The 24,986-nt window shown below is 40.4% G+C and overlaps 1 long non-coding RNA gene across 9 annotated transcripts; it reads right to left on the bottom strand.

The window, feature by feature from the left end:
* Positions 1–1,124: 1,124 nt before the first annotated feature.
* On the bottom strand, positions 1,125–16,020 carry LOC113463599. Of its 9 annotated transcripts, none has more exons than XR_005512307.1 (4): positions 15,899–16,020; positions 5,642–15,820; positions 5,516–5,521; positions 1,125–5,367 (listed from the first exon to the last, which is right to left on the bottom strand). It is a non-coding gene; the product is annotated as an uncharacterized LOC113463599 (long non-coding RNA). The 9 variants fall into 9 exon arrangements; XR_005512298.1 differs by having other exon boundaries at positions 1,125–5,802; positions 6,334–6,412; positions 6,531–15,820; XR_005512302.1 differs by having other exon boundaries at positions 1,125–5,521.
* Positions 16,021–24,986: the final 8,966 nt, after the last annotated feature.

Here is a 24,986-nt window from a genome sequence, read left to right as displayed (position 1 = left end):
ACAAACAGAAAAATTGTTATGGACGAAATGGATAATTGAGAGGGTGATATACCGGATACTGGCAACCAATAAGAATAGAACACAAAGGACGAGCTAGCAGACCTAGTCTGGCCACTTTATCCGACTTTTATTATTACAGCTGAAAATAGGCTTGGGCAGGCCCGAAGCCCATTTGGGCTGGGCCGACTTCGAACTAAATTGAAAGCTCATTTGAAGCTCATTTGTTTGTTTTTGGCCGAGCTCGAATATGTTACCGGCTTACCTTGGGACAAGCCCAAATCCAAGCCTAAATAAGGCCCAAACTAGAGCTCAAATCTAAACCTGAATCAATTTAACTTTGTATATTATTATTTAAAAAATTATAAAAAAATAAAGAATAAATTAAAATGAGTTAAACTGAAAATAATGTAAATCATTTATTTATAATGTAGGAAAAAAGGTCGAATTTTTAACTAACTTATTTTTTTTATAAAGTAATATTATGAAATAGCAGTTCGGATCTATTTTTAGCCTAAATGGATAATCGGTCAAGCCCAATTAGGTTCAGATTGGGCTTGAACTCAAGCCAGGATTATCCAAATATTTTCGGGCCTGTTTCAGGCCTGAAGCTCAAAAAAAAAATCAAACTAGATTGAGGGCATGGCCCGCCCCCACCCGGCCCACTTTCAGCCAAACTTGCCACGCAAGGAAGTATCATTTAAGACCAGGACAGCAAGCTTGAAAACTGTACACCCTCGCTAGCTAATCTAGTAGATCCTATAGTTCTGGTTAAGACGTACAAGCCTGGTTTAGTGAAAAAAAAATATAGAGTAAACTACACTAGGTGAACCTGAGCATTTACAAGGAACAGATCAGTCACAGTCCAGGTCTAGCAAAAACCAGATTCTGGCAGTCGATGCAAAACAGTCCAAAGCATTAAGGAGAGATTCTAGCAGCACGTGCCATTCAGCCGATGAGGATGGTTAGTATTCTGGTTTTTTCAGAATAAGCATTCTGGCCACACGATGCGCCGCAGAAGGCCAGCGACCGACTGAGATTACATTCTAAGAGACTATATAATTTCACCAGCCTCCCGACTACCACACAGGATCGACCTAGACACTAAAAGAGAGACCATGATATGATTTTTCACCTTTTAATCCTTGAATAAACAATAAAGATTACAGAAACATGTTAATTTCATAACTTACAAACTCATGGACATATAATTTTTGTGTGACTGGTACTTAGATTCAGGGTCTCATACAAATCCTTCCTTCAATCAAACAGGACAATTTAACAATGGCTGCATTGAGCCAGCAGATCCTCCAGAGTTGCATTGCCTGTTGTCAGAGGAGACGCACAAGTGAAGCATTAAACAAACCACGGATCTAGGGTTTGAGGCTTGGAGGAAGACCAGAAGACTTGCCTCCCTTGCACCCTCAAAATCTTTTAACAATGGTTTCAGGTCAGTATCCTGAGAAACCCTCAAGTTGCCTCGCCTATCATTGTAGAAGACATTCAGAGGAAAGGAAATGAGCTAACTAACAATTCTCATAAATAGCCCTCACAAGATAGCCACCATTGCCTCATTACATACATATATACTTGCCTACAATTAATGAGGGAAGAAGAAAGAAAGAAGAGCACTTGCATAACATGGAAATCTCCACAACAGATACTTTAAAGTGCCATTCCATGAAGTACAAATGATACAGAAAAAATAGCCAATTTATAGAAAACAATAGCCAGGAGCATCATAGAGTGTCGAGAGATGTACAGACACGAAAAATGACTGCCTATAGGTCACTATCAAACTTTAGTTAAAACATTTATTCATCAGCCATAGTTTTACCCAACCCCTTCTTGCATCAAACTCCACAATTAACCTTGGAAGAGACAAAGAAAAGACCATTTTGTGTATCACACTTTTGTTTGCCCTTACACAGGTTACTGTGCACATAAAGACTGCACGGTAACCGGAAATTAGTACAGCCATAAAACGGAAGAAAATTAAAGCAAGCAAATTCTTAAAAAAATAACCGTAGTTTATTTTGTACATTCATTCATCAGCCATAGTTTTACTTTGAAATTAAAGCAAGCAAATTCTTGGAGAAATAACCAGAAATTAGTACAGCCATAAAAGGGAAGAGGAAGAGGAGGCTCAGATTCATTGTTTAATGTAGCATTGAGTTGTCAGTCTGAAGACTCTCCACAACTAAGCCCAGGCGGCTGCGTCCAGTTGCCTGGAGAACAGCAGCAAATCGTCCAAGATGGCTTGCTATTAGAACAAGCTGTTTTCAACTCCATAACATAGACAAACCCTCATCCTAACCGTAACAGAAATAAGGAAAAAGAAAGCAAAGAACAAAGAGAGAGAATGAATTTACCCATCTCAAAGAACAATTAAAGCAGCAGCAATAATAACAGAAACAGCAAGAGTAGCAGCAGCAGCAATAACAAAAGCACCAGCAGCAAGAACAACACCAATAAAAATAGCAACAGTAACAGCACCGGCAATAGCAATAACAATGGCAGCAGCAACAGCAAAAACAACACCAATAACAATAGCAACAGCACCAGCAGCAGCAGCAGCAACAGCAACACCAGCAGCAACAATAGTAGCAGCAAGAGCAACAATAAAACCAACACCAACAACACTTCAAAGCAAGAGAGAAAAGAAAGAAAAAAAGAAGCATTGCATCGCCATGATCACAAGCACCAAAGCAACCAACCTCTCAAACAACAGCAACACTACTTCAAAGCAAGAGAGAGAGAGACAAAAAAAGAAGCATCACATTACCATGATCACAAGCACCAAAACAACCAACCTCTCAAACAACAGCAGCAACAATAACATTACTTCAAAACAAGAGAGAAAAAGAAACAAACAAAGAAAGAAGCATCACATCACCAGTATCACAAGCACCGACACTTCAAAGCAACCAACCTCCCAAAACCCTTAGCATAAGTTCGAGAGAGAAATCAATCACAGATTTAGGGTTTTGGGCTCATAGAAATCCTTCAAACAGGACAATTTCCCTCCCCTCCCAGCCCATGATCTCTAACAATGGCTGCATTGAGCAGCAGATCCTCCAGAGTTGCATTGCCTGTTGTCAGAGAAGACACGCACAAATCACAGATCTAGGGTTTGAGGCCTGGAAACAGAAGATCTGCCTCCCCTTTCCAGCCCATGATCTCTAACAATGGCTGCATTGAGCAGCAGATCCTCCAGAGTTGCATTGCCTGTTGTCAGAGAAGACACGCACAAATCACAGATCTAGGGTTTGAGGCCTGGAAACAGAAGATCTGCCTCCCCCTTCCAGCCTTAAAATCTCTAACAATGGTTGCAGGTCAGTTGCCTAAGAAACCCTCGAGTTGCTTCGCCTACCATTTTAGAAGACATTCAGAGACAAGGAAATGGGCTAACAATTCTCATAAATAGCCCTCACAAGACAACCACCATTGCTTCATTACATACATATATAATTGCATACAAATTATTGAGAGAAATAAGAGAGAAAGAATAGCACTAGCATAACACGGAAATCTCCACAACTGATGCTTTTAAGTGTCATTCGATGAAGTCCAAATGATATAGAAAAAAATAGCCAATTTATAGAAAACAATAGCCAGGAGCGTCATAGAGAGTCTAGAGATGTCAGCACATTTACAGCCGCAAAAAGTGAGTGCCTACCGGTCACTATTAAGCTTTAGTTCAAAAATTTATTCATCAGCCAAAGTTTTACCCAACCACTTCTTGCATTAAACTCCACACTTAATCTTGAAGGAGACAGACAAAAGATCACGTTGTATATCATACTTTTATTTGCCCCTACACAGGTTACCGTGCACATAAAGACTGCGTAACAAAAAAAGGTAGGTGTGCTCTAGGGTGAGAAGAGAATAATTATGAAGAAAACTTTCTTTCTTCTAAAGCAGATTTTTTTTTCCAAAAAGAAGGAGCCTCGTACACTTACTAAAAAAGGAAAAAAAATTATATATCTAGCGGCTTAAAGTAAAACATTGGCTAAGATAACCAAACAAATACATATAAACCTTGATCTTGCAGGAAAACCTGATAGGCGTGTATCAGTCACTACAAATATTTTGCCTCTCCACAGAATTAAAATCATTGCAATACTGGAGTTCATGTAAAGAAAGTTATTACAAGCAGAACTACCAGAATAAACTGAACCTCGAGGTTACATCTATACATAAAACAAAAGTAAATGCAATTACATTCAAACAGTTGGGATAAGGCTGGATGGTTATGGTAATTATGTTCAATGTTTTTAGTCTAGCACATAAGGATAATATTTCCCGTGGTTAGATAAAACTAAAAAAGAGGGAAGTAACTTGCCAGCATTACACAAGGAACTCACTAAGGAGAACTCAGGGAGCAACTTGCACAATATAAAGAAAAACAACAAGGGATTACAGCTAGAACAAGAAAAATACATACTAAAAGGCCACCACATGTAACCAAAAAAAACACCACCAGTACAAGTCAACAAACCCAAATAGCTATGACTGCAAGCATATGTGTGTGCATGCACAAACACAAAAATACAGGTGTATCCACCTTGTGACAGCTCAAAGATCAAGAGAAAGGCAAATATAACTTATATTATAGTATCAAAAATCATAAGAATTATCAAATTTCCACACCACATTATAGACAAGACTCAAAACTATCTCAACAAGATCCAGATCAAAATCCTTCATCATATTTTGTGCCATATTGAGAAGCATATAGTGCTGCTCATCAACTTGTCAGAGTGACAAGATGATAATTTGTTAGACCGAATGCATTCATGTGAAATAAACATATAATTTATGACTAGTGACTGTTCGGCTTTAAGAAGTGAAAAATATGATGTCACATTTGAAATAAAATATTTAAGAGAATGAGAATATGTAAGTTATTTTCAAACTCTGCAGCACTTCTAAAGTGTTAGTTGAAAACTTCACAAGAATTCATGTCCCAGGGACATGCAGGGAAATCAGTTATAAGATATTTTCGCTTTAGATATCAACTGCTTAATTCTATGCAAAAATTTGCATGAGAATAATTTAATGTTATCATATTTTAACTATCTGCAGGAGGCTCAACAGAAAAAAAAGAAAAGGAAAAATGTGGATATCAGAAAAACCTTTGGTCATAGCCAGACAGTTGTATGACCTCTGTGAAAACAATTAAATCCAGTCATTAAGCAGGGAAAAAAAATTCCAAAACTTTTACCAGCCAATTTCTCAGGCATCCTATCTGCAAAAAGCTGCAACTGGCTGTCCGCAAATTAGCAGACAGTCCAAGCTTGTCTTACTGTTAGAGGTAGATGTATAAGCCATTGTTATTTCCACTTTGCAGCATAATCAGTCCTTGCCCTGCAGATCATAAGAGCTTCTTGAGGAGCAAATAACAAATCTTAAAGCTAATCATGGTCAGTCACAAGTTCAGCATTCCGGAACAATATGGATAGGGAATATGATCCAGGTGCTTGAAGTGTACAAAAATATAAGTAAAGCAAATTACCACTTCCTGCCAAAAAAAGAGCAAATTAGCAACATTTTGATAGAGCAGCAGCATAAATAATTCAAGGATGGTATTGACTGTTACTGAGATTAAGGACATCATCAAGGAAAAGTTGAAGTGGCTCACCTCATGTAATACCAGCAACAGAGAAATTTCTATGCAGGGAACTTGTAACTCCTGCATAAAGGATTCTAGAAAAATAATGATAACAAGATACAGCTTGAAGTTGTCACAAACCCTGGGCAGCCTCTAAGCTTGCCATGTTGGAAGAAAAGTGCTACAGAAACCTGCTTATGGAACCCGGTTAGTACAGCATCCTAGAATAGGACATTGGAGTTTCTCACATTGTCTTTTGTCATATTATTAGTCAAGAAAAAGAAAGGAACAGAATAAAGCGTGCTGGAGGTAAAAGGAAACCATGCAAGACCAAAACCTGTCTCCTAGGAAAATATGGTGTTAAAAAAAATGTAAAAGCAAATAAGATGAGTCGAGAATACCGAGGACAAGTGATGGAAACGGTAGATTCAAAAACTAAAAACAACATTATAGAACCTTGATACTGAGCAAATGATTCCTTATTTTCAACAACCAAAAAAAAGAGAACTGTTCATTAAAAAACACAGGAACAACTGATCAGAAACATAAATAATATTAATGAAATCAAAGCAACGTTAAAAACCAAAATCTTGAAGAAAACCAAAATAACAGAAAAAGGGGAAAGGAAGAGGATGCTCAAATTCATCCAAGCATTATTTAGCTTAGAATTCTCTGCAACTGAATTGAAATGGCTGCAAGGATAGAAAACCATTCAAGTTTACCTTTCTGTCAGAAATAGTTGTTTCCTGCTTCATAATGCATCAAATCTTCATCCAGTCATCACGGTTTCTTCTTATAAATCTAACAGAGAAAGGGGAAAGGAAGAGCATGCTCAAAGTCATCCAAACATTACTTAGTTTAGAATTCCCTGCAACTGAATTGAAATGGCTGCAAATCAGATGCCAGCGGGACAGAATACCATTCAAGTTTGCCTTTCTGTCAGAAATAGTTGTTTCCCGCTTCATAATGCATCAAACCTTCACCCAGTCATCACGGTTTCTTCTTATAAATCTAACAGCAAGAAATTGAAGAACAGAAGCAAGAGAAGACAAATAAAAAAATGAAAACATATTTGAGAATCATGATACTGAACAAAAGTACCTAATTTACCACAACCAAAATAAACGTCTGAGAATCTTTCATTAAAAGACATGTAAATAACTCATCAAAAGAAATAAAAAACAGTTAAAAAATTAAGCAAGCAAATTCTTAAAAAACAAACAGAAATCGTTACAGCCATAAAAGGGAAGAGGAAGAGGAGGCTCAGATTCATTGTTTAATGTAGCATTGAGTTGTTAGTCTGAAGACTCTCCACAATTAAACCCTGACGGCAGCATCCAGTTGTCTGGAGAACAGCAGCAAACCATTCAAGATTGCCTTGCTATTAGAAGAAGCCATTTTCCACTCCACAATGTAGAAAAACCCTCATCCTAACCGCAAAGAAATCAAGAAGCAAAGAAACAAGGTAAAAGAACAATAACAGCAACAGAGAGAGAGAATGAATTTACCCATCTCAAAGAACAATAACAGCAACAACAGCAGAGCAGCAGCAGCAGCAATAGCAGCAATAGCAGCAACAGCAATAACAACACCAAGAACAGCAGCAGCAGCAGCAGCAGCAATAGCAACAACATCAATAACAACACCAAGAACAGCAACAGCAGCAGCAATAGCAACAACAACAATAACACCAAGAATAGCAGCAGCAGCAGCAGAACAAGAACAAGAACAATAGCAATAAGAATATCATCATTAACAGCACTGACAGCAACAACAGCAAAAACAACACCAATAACAGCAACAACCAAGGTTCGCCGTCTCAGAACCAAACCACATACCGATGCCACACTAGCACAGTGTCGATACGGTACGGTACGAGATTTTTTTGACGTACCAAAAGCCTGTACGCCACCCGTACCGAGTATTGGTACCAAACTGATATGGTTCGGTGTCCCCTGTACCGTCTGGTTTAAGCTAGTACGGCATACCATGGCAACAACAATAGCAGCAGAAACAACACCAGCAGTAGCAGTAAAAACAACAACATCAGCACCAACAACAACATCGCCAACAATAGCAGCAACAACAATAATAACACCAACACCAGCAACACTCAAAGCAAGAGAGAAAAGAAACAAAAAAAAGAAAGAAGCATGGCATCACCATGATCACAAGCACCAAAAGAACCAACCTCTCAAACAAAAGCAGCAACAATAACACTACTTCAAAGCAAGAGAGAAGAAACAAAGAAAGAAAGAAGCATCACATCACCAGGATCACAAGCACCAACACTTCAAAGCAACCAACCATTCAAAAGCCTTAGCATAAGTTTGAGAAAGAAAACCAACCACATCATTAGGATTTGGGGGTCATAGAAATCCTTCCTTCAATCAAACAGGACAATTTAACAATGGCTGCATTGAGCCAGCAGATCCTCCAGAGTTGCATTGCCTGTTGTCAGAGGAGACACGCACAAGTCAAGCATTAAACAAACCACGGATCTAGGATTTGAGGCTTGGAGGAAGACCAGAAGATTTGCCTCCCTTGCAACCTCAAAATTTTTAACAATGGTTGCAGGTCAGTTTCCTGAGAAACTGATGGAGGATGGAGGACCACTGCAGAGAGAATAGAGAAGGAAGAGGAAGAAGAAAAGAGGAGGAGAAGGAAGAAGAATAGAAGTGGAGGAAAGAGGAGAAAGAGAGGCCAATTTTATTCAATTCTTCAATGCCCTAATTCATGAGAGGAGTGGCCTTTATATAGGCCTTACATCAGGTCAATCAATTGACGACATACCAAACTTGTACCCTAACATCAACTCAATCAACTAACTTAGTCAATTGATTGATTACATACCAAAATCAATCCAATCACTCGACTCAATTACATGACTTAACAGCTAACTCAATTGACTTGTCTAATAACAAAACAACTGACCAAATTGACTTGACTAAAAGCAAATAACCCAATTGACTCGATCAAACAAAAGTAAAATGCAGAAAATAAAAATGAAGCAGACTCAAATGGATCCAATCCGGGCCTGACTCAAATCGGTGGCTCAAGATCATCTCTTAGCCATAATAATGTCAACCCCTAGTGCGAACGCGAACGAGCGGCCCTAATGGCTCGATCGTCTGACCGAGCGGCTCTGATGTCCCCATCAACTCCTTCCAAGTAGAAAAAACTCGACCCCGTCAGGTGCAGATCTGGCCGGCTGTCGTACTGCTCCAGAAGATCATGGTCAAGGCGCTGCAACTCGACTTTAAAAATCTACGTCACGTCAGACTCTGGTCGGCCTTTCCACCAAACAAGGTAGCGTTGGTATCCACCGTTCCTGGTTGACATAATCTGCTCATCTAATATATGTTCTATTTGTTCTCTGCGTGCATGAAATTTTAGAGGTGGCGATGCAAATGACTGTGCAGACTTGGACATTCCATGTTGATGAGACATGGGGATCAGGCCTATAGGCTGCCTAGGTTTGTAACCGTACACTACTTCAAACGGACTCATGCCTATGGACTTGTTGACAGAATTGTTATATGCAAACTCAGCTGTCGGTAACACTAAATCCCAGGTCCTAGCATGTTCACCTACCAGAAATCTCAACAAATTTCCAAGGCTACGATTGACAACTTCAGTCTAGCCATCGGTTTGAGGATAGTAGGCAGAGAAAAATTTCAGTTTGGTGCCCATCATGTGCCAAAGGATTTTTCAAAAGTAACTCATAAATTTAACGTCCGTATCAGATACAATAGATTTAGGAAGGTCATGAAGTCTAACGACTTCATCAAAATAGAGTTCGGCAATTCTAGAGGCATCAGAAGTCTTAGAACAGGAGAGAATGAGCCATCTTTGAGAAGCAATCCACAACCATAAAAATGAAATTGTGCTTGGTAGATGTACGTGGAAGCCCTAACACGAAGTTCATACTGACATCTTGCCATGGACACTCGGAAACAGGTAGTGGAGTGTACAGACCAGCGTTCTGTTTACGTTGTTTAGCTAGAAGATAGGTGCGACACTGGCTGACAATTTTGGCCACGTCTCTTTGAAACTTGGCCAGAAAAAATGCCTCTCCACCATTTCGATAGTTTTGTCTCTCCCAAAATGTCCAGAAAGTCCTCCAACATATATTTTCCATATTAAAAAATCTCTCACTGAGGTTCGAGGAATACACAATCGATTGGATTGAAAGAGAATCATTTTGCAGAAAGAAATCGTTCGTTTCGATCCACTCCATCACGCAGGGTCAGGTATATTTCTCTAAAATCCAGACAAGAGACGTACTGTTCCCTGATCCTCTCAAAGCATATTACTTCCGTGCTCATCACAGATAGGAGGAAGATCCGTCGACTGAGCGCGTCGGCAGCTTTGTTCTCAACTCCAGCCTTGTGCTTCAAGACAAAGATATAAGCTTGGAGAAACTCGACCCATTAGCCATGTCTATGGTTCAGTTTTTTTGTAGGTTGAGATATTTTAAAGTCTCGTGGTCGGAATATAAGACAAACTCTCGTGGTAGCAAATAGTGTAGCCAATATCGCAAGGCTTGCACTACCGCAAAGAATTCTGTCATTGGTAAAGTAACGTAACCTACTATCGTTTAACTTTTCACTGAAGAATGCAACAGGATGACCTTCTTGGCTTAACACGCAACCTATACCAACGCCAGAGGCATCACAAGTGACCTCAAATACTTTTGTGAAATCAGGGAGGCGCAAGACAGGAGCTTCTGTCATCCTTTTCTTAATTTCGTGAAATGCTTGGGATGTAGACTTTATCCAGATAAAGTCTTCTTTCTTCATGCAATCAGTGATAGGAGACATTATCGAACTAAAGCTCCTAATGAAGCGGCAGTACAAAGTGGCCAACCCATAAAAAGTACGTACTTCCAATAGAGACTTAGGCTCAGGCCAATCTAATATCGCGCTTACCTTCTCAAAATCAGTAGAGACACCCTTAGAATATCAGACCACGAGGCGTTAAAATATCTCAACTCCCAAAAGAAACTGAACCATAGACACGGCTGATGGGTCGAGTTTCTCCAAGCTTACACCTTTGTCTTGAAGCACAAGGCTGAGGTTGAGAACAAAGCTACTGACGCACTCAGTCGACGGATCTTTCTCCTATCCGTGATGAGCACTGAAGTGATTGGCTTTGAGAGGATCAGAAAACAATATGCCACTTGTCCTGACTTTAGTAAAATATACCTAACCCTGCAGGACGGAGTAGAAAGAGAACAAAATGATTTCTTTCTGCAAAATGATTATTTCTTTTGCTCCAACCGATTGTGTATCCCTCGAACTCCATTGATAAATTTTAATAGTATAAAAAAATACATGCTGAAGGACTTTCCAGACATTTTGGGAGAGACAACCATCGAAATGGTGGAGAGGCGTTTCTTCTGGCCAAGTCTCAAAAGAAATGTGGCCAAAATTGTCAGCCAGTGTCGCACATGTCATCTAGCTAAACAACGTAAACAGAACACTGGTATGTACAGTCCACTACCTTTTTCCAAGTGTCCATGGCAAGTTGTCAGTATGGACTTCGTGTTAGGGCTTCCACGTACTTCTACCAAGCATGATTCCATTTTTGTGGTTGTGAATCGTTTTTCAAAGATGGCTCATTTTCTTTCCTGTTCTAAGACTTCCGATGCCTCTAGAATTACCAAACTCTATTTCGACAAAGTCGTTAGACTCCATGGCCTACCCAAATCTATTGTGTCTGATAGGAATATTAAATTATGAGTTACTTCTGAAAAATTCTTTGGCACATGATGGGCATCAAGCTGAAATTTTCTTCTGCTTATCATCCTCAAACTGATGGCCAGACTGAAGTTGTCAGTCGTAGTCTTGAAAACCTATTAAAATGCCTTGTCGATGAACATGCTAAGACCTGAAATTTAGTATTACCGACAACCGAGTTTACATATAATAGTTCGGTCAATAAGTCCATAAACATGAGTCCATTCGAAGTGGTGCACGGTTACAAACCTAGGCAGCCCATAAACCTGATCCCCATATCTTATCAGCATAGAGTGTCTGAGTCTACACAGTCATTTGCATCGCACCTGCATTCATTGCATCAAGAAATCAGCAAAAGCATTCACTTTAATAACTGAAAATATAAATTTCTTGCTGATTTGCACAGACGTTATCAAGAGCTAAGTGTAGGAGATTATGTCATGATACGAATTAGGCCTGAACGACTTTCTTCGGAAACGTTCAAAAAATTGCAAGCTCGTAGTGCGAGACCGTTCAAAGTCCTGAAGAAAATCAGTTCGAATGCTTATGTTGTGAATCTTCCTGAGGACTATAGAATTAGTACAACATTTAATATTGAAGATTTAGTCCCCTACAAAAAGACAGCAATTATTCCTTCTGACCCCTTTGTTGACACACCCCTGCCCTTGTTGATCACCCAGACCTGTTATCGGTTGTTAAGCCGCCACCTCCAAAATTTAATGCACGCAGAGAACAAATAGAACATATATTAGATGAGCAGATTATGTCAACCAGGAATGGTGGATACCAACGTTACCTTGTTCGGTGGAAAGGCCGACTAGAGTCTGATGTGCATGAATTTCGAGAGCTGCGTTACATCGTCTTGACCCTGATCTTCTGGAGCAGTACGACAGTCAACTAAATCTGTCCTCGACGAGGTCAAATTTTTTTCATCTGGGAGGAGTTGATGGGGACATCAAAGCTATTCATTTAGATGATCGCGCCATCAGAGCCACTCACTTGTGTTCGCACCAGGGATTGACATCATTGTGGCTGGAAGATGACTTTGAGCCACCCGATTGAGTCGGGCCTAGGATTGGGTCCAATCTAGTCTGCGTCATTTTATTTTCTGCATTTTGCTTTTGTTTGATCGAGTCAATTTGGTCATTTGCTTTTAATCAAGTCAACTTGGTCAGTTGTTTGTTATTAAATAAATCAATTAGGTTAGCTGTTAAGTCATGTAATTGGATCGAATGATTGGATCGATTTTGGTATGTAATCAATCAATTGACTTGGTCAATTGATTGAGTTGATGTAAGGGTCCAAGTTTGGTATATCGCCAATTGATTGACCTGATGTAAAACCTATATAAAGGCCACCCCTCTCATGAATTAGGGCATTAAAGAATTGAATAAAATTGGCCTCTTTCTCCTCTTCTCTTCTTCTCCCTTCTCCTCGTCTTTTCTTCTTCTTCTTCTTCCTTCTCTATTTTCTCTGCAGTGGTCTTCCATCACAAACAATTCTCATAAGTAGCCCCCACAAGACAGCCACCATTGCCTCATTACATACATATATACTTGCATACAAATTATTGAGAGAATAAGAGCGAAAGAATAGCACTAGCATAACACGGAAATCTCCACAACTGATACTTTTAAGTGTCATTCGATGAAGTCCAAATGATATAGAAAAAAAATAGCCAATTTATAGAAACAATCATCATAGAGCATCTAGAGATGTCAGCACATTTACAGACGCAAAAAGTGACTGCCTACAGGTCACTATTAAGCTTTAGTTCAAACATTTATTCATCAGCCATAGTTTTACCCAACCACGTTTTGCATTAAACTCCATACTTAATCTTGAAGGAGACAAAGAAAAGATCACGTTGTATATCATACTTTTATTTGCCCTTACACAGGTTACTGCGCACATAAAGACTGCATGACAAAAAAAAGGTAGGTGTGCTCTAGGGTGGGAAGAGAAATAAAGATGAGGAAAACTTTCTTCCATATCTCCAAAAAGAAAGAACCTCATACACTTACTAAAAAGGAAAAAAAATATTGTATATCCAGCAACTTAAAGAAAGACATTGGCTAAAATAACCAAACAAATAAATATAAACCTTGATCTTGCAGGAAAACCTGATAAGGTAGTATCAGTCACTAGAAATATTTTGCCTTTCCACAGAATTAAAATCATTGCACAGAATACTGGAGTTCATGTAAAGAAAGTCATTACAAGCTGAACTACCTGAATAAACTGAACCTCGAGGTTACATCTATACATAAAACAAAAGTAAATGCAATTACATTCAAACAGTTGGGATAAGGCTGGATGGTTATGGTAATTATGTTCAATGTTTTTAGTCTAGCACATAAGGATACCGTCTCCCGTGGTCAGATAAAACTAAGAAAGAGAGAAGCAACTCGCCTGCATTACACAAAGAACTCACAAAGCAGAGCTCAGGGAGCAACTTCTACAATATAAAGAAAAGCAACGAGGGATTACTGTTAGAACAAGAAAAATACATACCAAAAGGCCACCACATTAACCCAAAAAAAACGCCACCATTACAAGTCAACAAACCCAAATAGCTATGACTGCAAGCATATGCGTGTGCATGCACAAACACAAAAATACAGGCGTATCCACCTTGTGGCAGCTCAAAGATCAAGACAAAGGCAAATGTAACTTATATTATAGCATCATAATCATAAGAATATCAAATTTCTGCACCACATTATAGACAAGACTCATAAAACTATGAATCTCAACAAGATCCACATCAAAATCCTTCATCATATTTTGTACCATATTGAGAAGCATATAGTGCTGTTCATCAACTTGTCAGAGTGACAATATGATAATTTGTTAGACCGAATGCATTCATGTGAAATAAACATATAATTTATGACTTGTGACTGTTCGACATTAAGAAGTGAAATAAATGATGATGTCAAATTTGAAATAAAATATTTAAGAGAATGAGAACATGTAAGTTATTTTCAAACTCTGCAGCACTTCTAAATTGTTAGTTGAAAACTTCACAAGAATTCATGGCCCAGGGATATGCAGGGAAATCGGTCATAAGACATTTTGGCATTAGATATCAACTGCTAAATTCTATGCAAAAATTTGCATGAGAGTAATTTATTGCTATCATATTCTAACTATCTGAAGGAGGCTCAATAGAAAAAAGGAAAAGGAAAAATGGGGATACCAGAAAAACCTTTGGTCATAGACGGACAGTTGTATGACCTCTGTGAAAACGATTAAATCCAGCCACTATGCAGGGGGAAAAAAATCCAAAACTTCTCAGCAAGAACTACTATTTCAAGAATTAACAACTAAAAGAACGAATTTTCTATAACCAAAATAACAGTAATACTAAAGCTGACTTGCCAAATCAGAAAGGTGGGGGTGTTGACAATTCTTGTATGTTGCTTTCTGCACTTACCGGAAAATCCTTTGTGCACAAGACATGAATAAAGAATAAGAAAAGTATGACCATTGAAAGGGTAAGGAAGAGTAAGAAAAATAAAAGCAGATAAAGCATCAGCGCAAACAATTGAAGGGTTAAATTGACTATCAATGAGATCAAGAACATTATCGAGTGAAAGTAGAAGTCCATAACCTTATATGGTACCAGTTCCAATATAAGCTTCTATGTGAGTTCCTGCAACACCTTCATAAAGGAGTCTTTTTCCAAAAAAAAAAAAAAAACAATAATAGCAAGACAAATCTTGAGTTGTCACAAAACCTCATCGGACCCTGAGCAGGCGAGGTTAGAAAAGAAGCTGTGGAGAAACTAGCTTGTGGAACCACGTAGGTACAGGAACGTAGACTTTGGTATGGAGGACAGCATTGAAGATTTTTCAAGTTGTCTCTCATGATATCATCACTAAAGAGAATTAGAAGGGAAATAATAAAGTACTGAAGGTAAAAGGAATATTTGCAAAACCTTAAAAAAGAAAGAAAGATTAACTAAAACAAGAAGTAGATCCAAAACCTTTCAAAATGTTATAAACCCTAATACCATGCAAGGATCCCTAATTTTCAATGACTGGAATAGAAAATTTGAGAATTTGGGTTCTCCAAAACCCAGCCGCTACTGATGCAATCCCTAACCCGAGTCTTTTATCGGCCTTCAAATCCTATAAATTCTTGATAAGCCAAAAAAACTACTGATCTGAAGAAATAATTATAGTAAAGAAATTAAAGAAACCTTAGAAAAACCAAATCTTGAAAAAGGAAAAAAAAAAGCAGAAATCAGAAAAGCGAAGAAAGGAAGGGAAGATCGGATTAATCGCTTAATCCAGCATTGTGTTGTTCGCCTGAAGACTATCTACAACAAATCAAACGGCTGCCTGCACAATGGCGGCGGGCCAGATCTCGTTGCCGTTCCCTGATTCATAACGTACAAAACCCTCGTCCAAGAAATCATCACAGCCTTTCGTTTAAACCTAAAAAGTAATGGCAGCCCCAACTAGGGGGGAAAAAGAATCAAGAACAAAAGCAAGATCGAGAAGAGAGAGAGAGAGAAAGAGAGAAAGAAGGCCTTTACCCAAGGGGAAGAACGAGAAGAAGCAGAAGGAACCATAGGCATGAAGTAGAAGACGCTGAGGAGAAAGCAAAACGGTGGGAGGGCTCGAAGGCTTCAGACCGACCTCCAAGAACCGTCCAGGGTTTATGAGAAGATGGAGAGCAAAGCGGAGGGGCGTCGATCGGCCTTTATAGGGCCCACCGGCTGATCTTGGAGCCGTTATAAGGGCCCCATGGATCCGGTGACCCATCGTAACGGGCTGTCTATCAATCCAAAATCACCACCGCTTTATACTGCTACCAATCACCCGATCCGCTCCGTTGATCCGGCACGTAGCAGTCGGAATTCGAACATCACCACTTCCACATACCCCGGTAATCAGTAATAGGGAGAGCGAAGGCATAGAGAAGGGAGTGGGATTAGAGCCCTTCCCATTCATCAAATAATAATAATGATGATGATAGTGGTGATATAAAAGCATAACAGCTGAAAAAAAAAGGGTTGATATGTCTTTGTAAATCTCAATCTTTAGGTTTTGCGGCTCATAAAATTTGATAAAATAGATTTTATGAAAAATAATTAGTAATTATTTTTGTAAAACTTATTTATTTGAATTTTTTATGAATTTGTTTTGGTTACACTTGTTAGTTAAACAGTATCCATGATAAGAAGATGGACGGTACGGTATAGTACGTTATGCCCTCTATACTATATATCAATACTGAATCGGTATGGATGGTGTGCTCCATACCGTTTGGTTCAGTACAATATGGCATATCTTAACCATTTGTTGGAAGTTTGAGGTGCACATAAGTGCAAAATTTCGAAGGTTGGAAGAGGGAAGTAAATGAATTCAAAATAATAATGGTCTGAGAAAGAAGTTGATCAAGTTGGGATCGGTTTTTAGGTCTAAAAAAAGAAGAAAGCAGGGGGGATTTGTGAGAGGTAGGGTTGTATTTCCAGTGTAGCGAAAAGAAGGCCATCACTTTTTAAGTTGGGAAAAACCAATAGAAGTTTAAGATTACTTGTGCATTCAATCTTACAAGATATGATTTTGGGCTGGAATCTGGCTAGTTTTATCAATGCTAGATCCAAATTGAATGACAAACAACACTCGCACTCAACCCACATGAAACAAGACAAGCTATTAATTTATATAAAGTTGTTTCAGAAAATCAAAGCTGTTGCTTTTCTGCAGGGAAAATAGTTGTACCATGAACTAAACTATAACCATTACAACTTGACGCATCCCAAAACCTTCCAGCCCAGAGAAAGAATACAAAGATCTAGGCTCAAGAGGAAGCTGCATCTCAGACAACGTAGCAAATCAAAAGAATGACTTACATTAGGAGAATATTGAGCAGTCAGCAACAAAAGATTGCAGTCATGGCCTAACTCAAAAGAAACAAATTTACAAGAATCTAACCAGTAATATTTTCAGAGTCATGGTTGATACAGAATATTCAAAGAATTGCAGTGTTATTTTAGCAGCATGTCTCATTGAGATATATATATAAGGATGTCTTAATATTTTGGCGCTTTACGTCAAGCATTCTGAACGCCCCATGCACAGCAAAAGATGACCGACAGATCAAGATTATATCCTAAGTGCCTATACAATTTTACCTTGCTTTCATGGTACTTTCTCGAAGAGACCCTATGGTATGATTTTTTGCCTTCTTCTAATTACTATTAAATGATATAGATTGAGAAAGTTCTTCAGTTGACAACCTTAAGAAATCGCAGAAGCATGGGCTTACGCGTTTAGTTTTGGCTGGTAACCCAGACTCAAAGTCTCAATCACATGATCATTTAGTTTTTAGGTGTACCTGTCATCAAAACCCAAGTAAAGCATGATTTAACAATATAATAACCATTTTAACATTGATGCATCTAATATAATAGCAGGGATTCCACTGCGGCTCCTCCTTCTGCTCCTTCAGTCGACAGGGGCAGCTCAGCCTCATGAGCGGGCTCGCCCCGCGTAATGCCGGAAGAAGGCGCGGCCCTTAGCTTCTTCGACCTCAGCTCAGGCCGAGCTCCACCCGAGGCGGCTGCCTTCTTGTTATACTGGGCCATCAAGGTCTCGTTGCTGAAGATTATTACTGCAATTTCTGAGAGCAAGAACCTCAATGAAAATCAAGCATGAGAAAAAGAAAAAGAAAGGGAAATAACCGTGTCGCCCTTACCCTCGGAATGAGCCGAGCTCAGGCCGACGTTCACCAAAACTTCCTCGCTGAGCAAGTCGGGAAGCCTCACAGTTCCTCCCAGCCAGAGCAGCCCGTCTAGAATTTTTTGCTCGGACTGTGACAGCTTGGGCGCTTTATTCTTCACCGCAGCCAGCGACGAGCCCGAGGTCGGGTCAAACCCCCACGACCGTTTGGAGGTAATAAAAAAAAATTGTCCTTCCACCCATGAATAGAGGAAGGAGCACCTCGAAAGAGTACGCGGCCTCCTCAAAAGGAGAAGTACCACCACCCTTTGTTTGCGGGGCTAACCTTTAGCACAAAGCAGCCTCAAAAGATATTTACCAAGGTGGGAAAACCGTGAGCCACGCAAATTTGAAGAAAGCCTATAATCATTCTCCATGAGTTCGGAGCGAACTACGCAGAAATAAGGCGATAAGTCGCCAGAAGCTCGTTCACAAACCCATAAAGGGAGAACCTTAGATTAACTTGGAGCGTCTCCACATACACTCCAATCCGGTCTCGAGGAGGGTCGGACACCCGAGCCTTAGGCCCTGGGAGTTCAAGAATGAACTCGCGCGAGAAGAAGAACTGAGCCCGGGCCAAGCCCAGCTCCTCTTCAGTCAGACTCGAGCCGACCCCGCTCGGCCCATGGTCCACCTTGAGCTCAGCCTCCCCCGCATCCGGAGAAGCCCGAACCCGGGATGGACCCGCACTGGGCTTAGAAGCTCTAGAAGGCGAGCCCATTACAATCAAGGTCTCCGCCTCGCTCACAGAATCAAAGAGAAAAAGACTAACTCTCCAAGTGACCGAAAAGAAAAGAGGACACCTACCTAAGGCTCTACAGGAGAAGATAGATGGGAAAAGAGCAAGATTGTCGGAAACCGAAGGCAAAGGAGAGAGATCCGTCGCGAAACTCGCTGGAAATCACCAAGATGGCTCGAAGAAGAGCTTGAAGACAACGGCGATGGTGGCCAGGAAGAAAAAGAGCGAGAGCGATAGAGGTTGAATAGGGGCCCTAAGGCTCCCTTTAAGGTTTTATATAGCCTATCTCAACGACTCTGATCGACCCACCCGGGCGGCCGAACGGCAATATCTTGCCACGTGGCAGGCTCAGAGGCTTCCACAGCAAATCTTCCTGGATCGCGGCGTTAAAGGCCGGTCATCATGATGGCCGCTTCGAAAAACAGAGCATTGATGATTGGGCCCTCGTATATCGACAAGTAACGCCTCGAAAGGGAGCGCGCACGCAACGCATTAAAGAGCTTCCTCAATCACCTCAGCCTAAAACGACATGCCAACTTAGAATGACGTGGCAGCTCAAACCACCCAAGCTCGGCCTAAAGCCACTAGCTCCAGCAATTCAAGAGGTGTGCCCTACTCGGCACTTATATCTTCACAAACGTCTAGCTGTATCACAGGATGATCGACGACTTGATTACTTCCTTTGCTCGAGCCAAAGAACGACTCGAACTCAGAAGTCGGGGGACAAATGATGGGAGGTAAAATAGATCGTCCTACTCCGGCATGGAACCACCCAAACCCCGCCAAGAATCGGACCGACCTCGGACTCCCTGAAGGCCGAGCCGACCACGGCGGGAGAGAAGGCAGACCTCAGCCTCGCCAATAGCCAGGCAGACCTCAGTCCTTCCAAAAGCCAGGCTGACCTCGGTCCCTTAGAGGCCCGAGCCGACCTCGCCAAGCATATGTCACAGCCATTACCTGCAGCAGCCTCACCGCGTCGTACTTTGCTTGATGGCCACGCTATGACGTATCAACCAGGGCTATATCCTGCTACACCTGCCAGGGCCCATACCCTGCTACACCTGCTAGGAGCCATATCCTGCTACACCTACCAGAGGCCATACCCTGCCTACCAGGGGCCATACCCTGTCTGCCAGGAACCATACCCTGCTACACCTACCAGAGGCCATACCCTGCCTGCCAGGAACCATACCCTGCTACACCTACCAGAGGCCATACCCTGCCTGCCAGGGGCCATACCTCCGCCACCGTGGCACTCTGGTAAGAAATATAAAAGAGGCCATGAAAAGGTACTTCGGGGGATTCTCTACACTCTTCCTTCCCCCAAGAAAAACAAAGGACTCTAGCTTCCAAAACAGGATCCTCCAAAACAAACTCTGCTAACTTATCCATCGGAGGGCCTTTGCCGGAACCCAGGCGAAGGCTTTGTGCAGGTACCTTGGATTGCAAGGAGGTGGCACCCTTTCTCCATCCCGGCTGGCGTCTTCTTGGAGGCACCCTAGAGCACCGAAGGTAGCCCTCTTTTCTGTCCCGACCGGGGTCCCCTCGACTCCCTTCCGGCGTGGTCGCCTTCAGGCCGAATTTCAACCACAACAGCCACCTTAGAGTTGCCTCCCCGTCCCACCCCCCACCCCCAAAAAAGAAAGGAAAAAGAAAAACCTCTTAAAACCCCATTTGATATCATTTTTTTATTTTTTTATTAACAACGAATCTGATGTAGAAAATATTTTTAGTCTTGTTTCTATTTTTTATTTATTTAAAAAACTTTTGTTATTTTTGAAAAAATAGAAGCAAAAATTTTTCACTTCAATTTTTTATTTTTAAAGGCAGTTTTCACCCCTCTCGTCCCCTCTATCTAACCTCGGCTCCTCTCTTTCACCTCCTCAAGGCTTTTGTTGCCCTCCTCTCCCTCCCCTACTACTGCCCACCTCTCCAATAATTTCCTCCACCATTCTTCTTAATTCTGCCACTTCACCACTTCTTCTACCCATCTATTTTTTTATTCTCAGCATCTATCTTTTATCGCTATTCGTTCGTTCGTTCGTTCGTTCTCTTGAGAGCAGTAGTGTCCTTCCATTCCTAGCATCTATCGGCCCGATTGAGCATGCTCTTGTATGAGCAGCACCTATTGTGTTGTCCCTAGTTGCCTCCTCCCCTACTCTCCATCCTCTCAATGCTTGCTTAGTTCTATTTTTTCCACTTCTGTTTAAAAATAAAAAAAAAGCCAAACATATTTTTTTTTGGCAAAAAATTTGAAAAAAAATGAAAACAAATTTTCTATTTCCAAACTTTTTAAAAAGAAAAAGTAAAAAGTGACTTGGAGAAAATCACCGCATCCAAATTGATAGAATGCTGATGCAATAATAAATTAAGCTAGATTAGAAGAAAATTCCTCATGCCAAACTTGGAAACTTTGATCAAAGCTTCCTGAGCACGTTAGATAATTTGCCGCACAAGGGTCGCCGTACCGGTACTGAACCCCGTACCGGTGCCGCATTAGTATAGGCGTACCGAGTGTCGGTACGGTACCGTACGCTCGGTACCGACCGTACCGACATTGGTGTACTGATACCGGTACCCATCAGTACGGGTACGGTACGCTCGGTACCGACCGATACAGCAAACCTTGCTGCCGCATGATTCGCTTCCCTCAACACATGACAAGGAGAAAATCACTACATCCGAATTGAGAGAATGCTGATGCAATGATGAATTAAGCTAGACTGGAAAATTCCTGATGCCAGACTTGAAAACTTTGATCAAAGCTTCGTGAACACGCCAAGATAATCTGCCACATGATTCGCTTCCCTAAATGCATGACAATAAGAGAAGTTGGATAATATGGAACAGAGTAATTTAATATTTTACAGTCTCCTGACTCCAGTCCATTCCACTTGGGCAAGCAAATTTATACGTGCTTAAGCTTATACGTGGGGAAGAAGTCAAGTACCTTGACTAGCTCGCAATCATAAATACAAACAATTCTTTTGTTTTATCATTGAAAACCGATAACTTTATGATATCTAATATTGAGGTAATGAGTTTTGGAAGAACTTAAAAATTTGTTTAGGTACAATAAATTAGAAAAAAAAGGCTATTTTATATGTTGTTGTTGGCAAACAAAATGATAAATTTGAAACTAATGTGGAGATTTGAATTTATAAATTATTTATTTTAGTTAGGTAAACAATGAAAGGATTAATTTACAATCGTATTTCCACTAGAGTTACCATTACAATGGATAGGGCAGCATTGCCAAAGGACCTCCGTGGCCATTATAATAACCAAAGGACCTTCGCTCAAAATTACAAACCAAAGGTCGATTTCTTCGATTAAGCTTCATGTGTCATAATTGTGGATCTTGCATGGCCACGTAACAGTAACATATAGCAATGTTTCTTTCTCTAGTCTGTGACTATATTAATCAAAATAAAAAAATGATAACAAACCGCTGAACCTAAGAAATTGAAAGTTTAGATATTTTAAAATTAGATTAGTTCAAATTTTGATCAGGGCCCTCTAAGAGGGAGGTTTAGGCCTCCTCTTAAGGTAATTTTGGCAACTTTAAGCATTATAAAAAGAATATACAAATATTTAGAAGTACAATTGGAAACTAAAAAATGGTACTGCTACGTTTCCGTGCAAATATCTCCTTTATTTTCTTGAACTTGCTACTAGAGACACCAATATTTATCTCTCTAGGAGCAAAAAAAATCATTTTCTCCGGCATTAATACATCTTTCTATTTATTAAGATTGAAAAAAAAAAATTGTATATGTTTGTTCTCCGTTTGATGTCTTTTTTTTTTTTTTTTTTTTGTACAACGGCAACTCACACATGTCGGACATAAAAGCAATCAGCAGAATCAGAGAAAAGAAGATAACACAAAGCGTGAGGCACCATCACATGATCGGTCCAGATGAAGCCTCTAGCATGGTGAGCTACAAATAAAGCCACCTAGTCAGCCGCGTTGTTCGCTTTCCTATAGACATGTGTGGCTCCCGAGGATCCACACTCAACTAACAGCCTGTAGATATAGCATAGCAGCGGTCTAAAGTTGACGTCACGACTCCGACCCTGGATCCACTCGACCACCGTGGCCAAGTCACCTTCGAGGAGGATGTAGTCCGCCCCCAGCACCCGCCTTGCGTAGATAACTTCCTCCCATGCTACTCTGATTCATCACCAAGAACAGAAGTGTCGAATATCCTCCGGCCCTCAACCTCTATCAGCCTGGCTTTGTGGTCTTTGACGACGAAACCACGCCTCCAGTGCTCCCTCCCTTGCCTACACTACCGTCGAAATTCATCTTAAGAAAACCAAGAGATAGGGCTCGCAGGAGACCAAAACAATTCTGGACGCTACCGGAATAAGAGGAGAGCTCCAATTTTCCCCGATCCTCTCAAAGGAAGACGGCGCAGGGGCACGTAAAATCATGCAACATGGTGTAAACCCCCTTTTCATCCTCCATAAGCAAATAGGATTTTGCAGAGGGACTAGGAGGCAAAACAAATGAGATTTACACCATCCTAGTCGGCAAAATATGCTACAAATTACAACCTGGCTTGCCTGCGTTGTCTAAGATGAAACAATCTTAATAAGCTACACATGTAAAATTAAGGGTGCCCAACATATATATGTGTCGTTGGAAAAATAAAAATTTGCTTCATGTTCGAGGTCTATTACCAATAAACAGAGAGACAAAACATGGCAACCAGAAGTAACATGTTCCATGATGCCTTTCTCACTTGCAAAAAGTTCTTTTTGACGCAATTTGCTCATCCAACATGAAATAAGATTTTACCAATTAAATGCATACATTCCTAAATTGATTGTAGATTATATTAGACACCGCTACTCCAGTCTTCCTTGTTTGGACAACCATGTTATTTTTGCTGTATTTGATAAATTTCTAAGGTATGACAAAACTCGAACTAGTCAAAGGCCGTGGTGTGCGCTGAGCTCCGCGCGGGATGGGAGGAGGTTACCTACGTGCGATGGGTGCTGGGCGCGGGGTGCATACTTTTGGAGGGGGACTCGACTATTGTCATCAAGTGGATCCGGGGGCGAGGATGCACGTCTGGGGAGTGGCCGTTGCTCCATGATATCTGTCACCTACTGGGGGAGTGTGATTCCTACTTGGTCACGCATGCTTATTGGAAGGCAAACAGTGCTGCGGATTGGGTTGCCTCCTTTACTACTCATCACTCAGAGGATTTCATCTGGAGAGATCACGAGTCTGTACCGGAGCCTCTTTGTAGCTTTTTGTTTTTCTAATTTTATTGGCCGCATTCATATTCGTCAGAGCCACTGTTGTACCAACAAAAAAAAAAGAAAAAAAGAAAAGAAAAGAAAAGAAAAGAAGAAGAAAAAGAAGAAGAAGAAGAAGAAAAGAAAAAAAGGAAAAAAAAAAGGAGGCCTTGGAGACTTTGCTAATGTCCCAAGCAAGTCGATTTTGAGCACTCATGTGAGTTATGAATCAGATGAAGAACATGTACAAGCCATCCATCATCAATCAAAAATCAATGATCCTGATAGATTGTGCTATACACCAGATTGCTGAATCAAGCTGGGCATATCCAGGTCTCCCAAGACCTAGGTCTCTCGCGGCCTGATGATGACGTCAAAACTTCAAAACTAGAAAAATTAAATCAAATCCGAACCAAACAATTCAAAGACACGTATTGACCCACATAATTCAAACCCGAACCCGATACAGACACACAAATAAATGAGTGGGGTCTAATGTCCGTATGCTCTGCCAATCGGTTCAAGATTGGATCAGGATGACCAACTTGGGCACCTACCGGACAACCAAAGGACAAGAAATTCTGGTCCAATATGGTGGCCTTCAGAGTCTTTCTGGCACAACCTCTGCATCCAGATAAAACCATACTATTAGCATTTATCTAAACTACTACCATTCATGTAACAATCTATATCGGTCTTTTTTTTTTTTTTTAATTAGCATGATTATGTATCACTCGCATTATTTTTTTTATTAGTATGATCTGTCAGTATTATTTTTTTTATCGTCATGATATTATTAAAATAATTTAAAGAATTATATAACAACTTATACGAATGAGTATTATTTTTTTTTTTGTTAGTATGATCCTATATCAATCTATATTATTTTTTTATATAAAATCTATATA

This window comes from Phoenix dactylifera, chromosome 1 (assembly GCF_009389715.1).
Source record: "Phoenix dactylifera cultivar Barhee BC4 chromosome 1, palm_55x_up_171113_PBpolish2nd_filt_p, whole genome shotgun sequence".
In the NCBI taxonomy this organism is placed as follows: Eukaryota; Viridiplantae; Streptophyta; class Magnoliopsida; order Arecales; family Arecaceae; genus Phoenix; species Phoenix dactylifera.
Note: the sequence above shows the minus strand (reverse complement) of the source record. Positions and strands in the feature narration are given on the sequence as shown.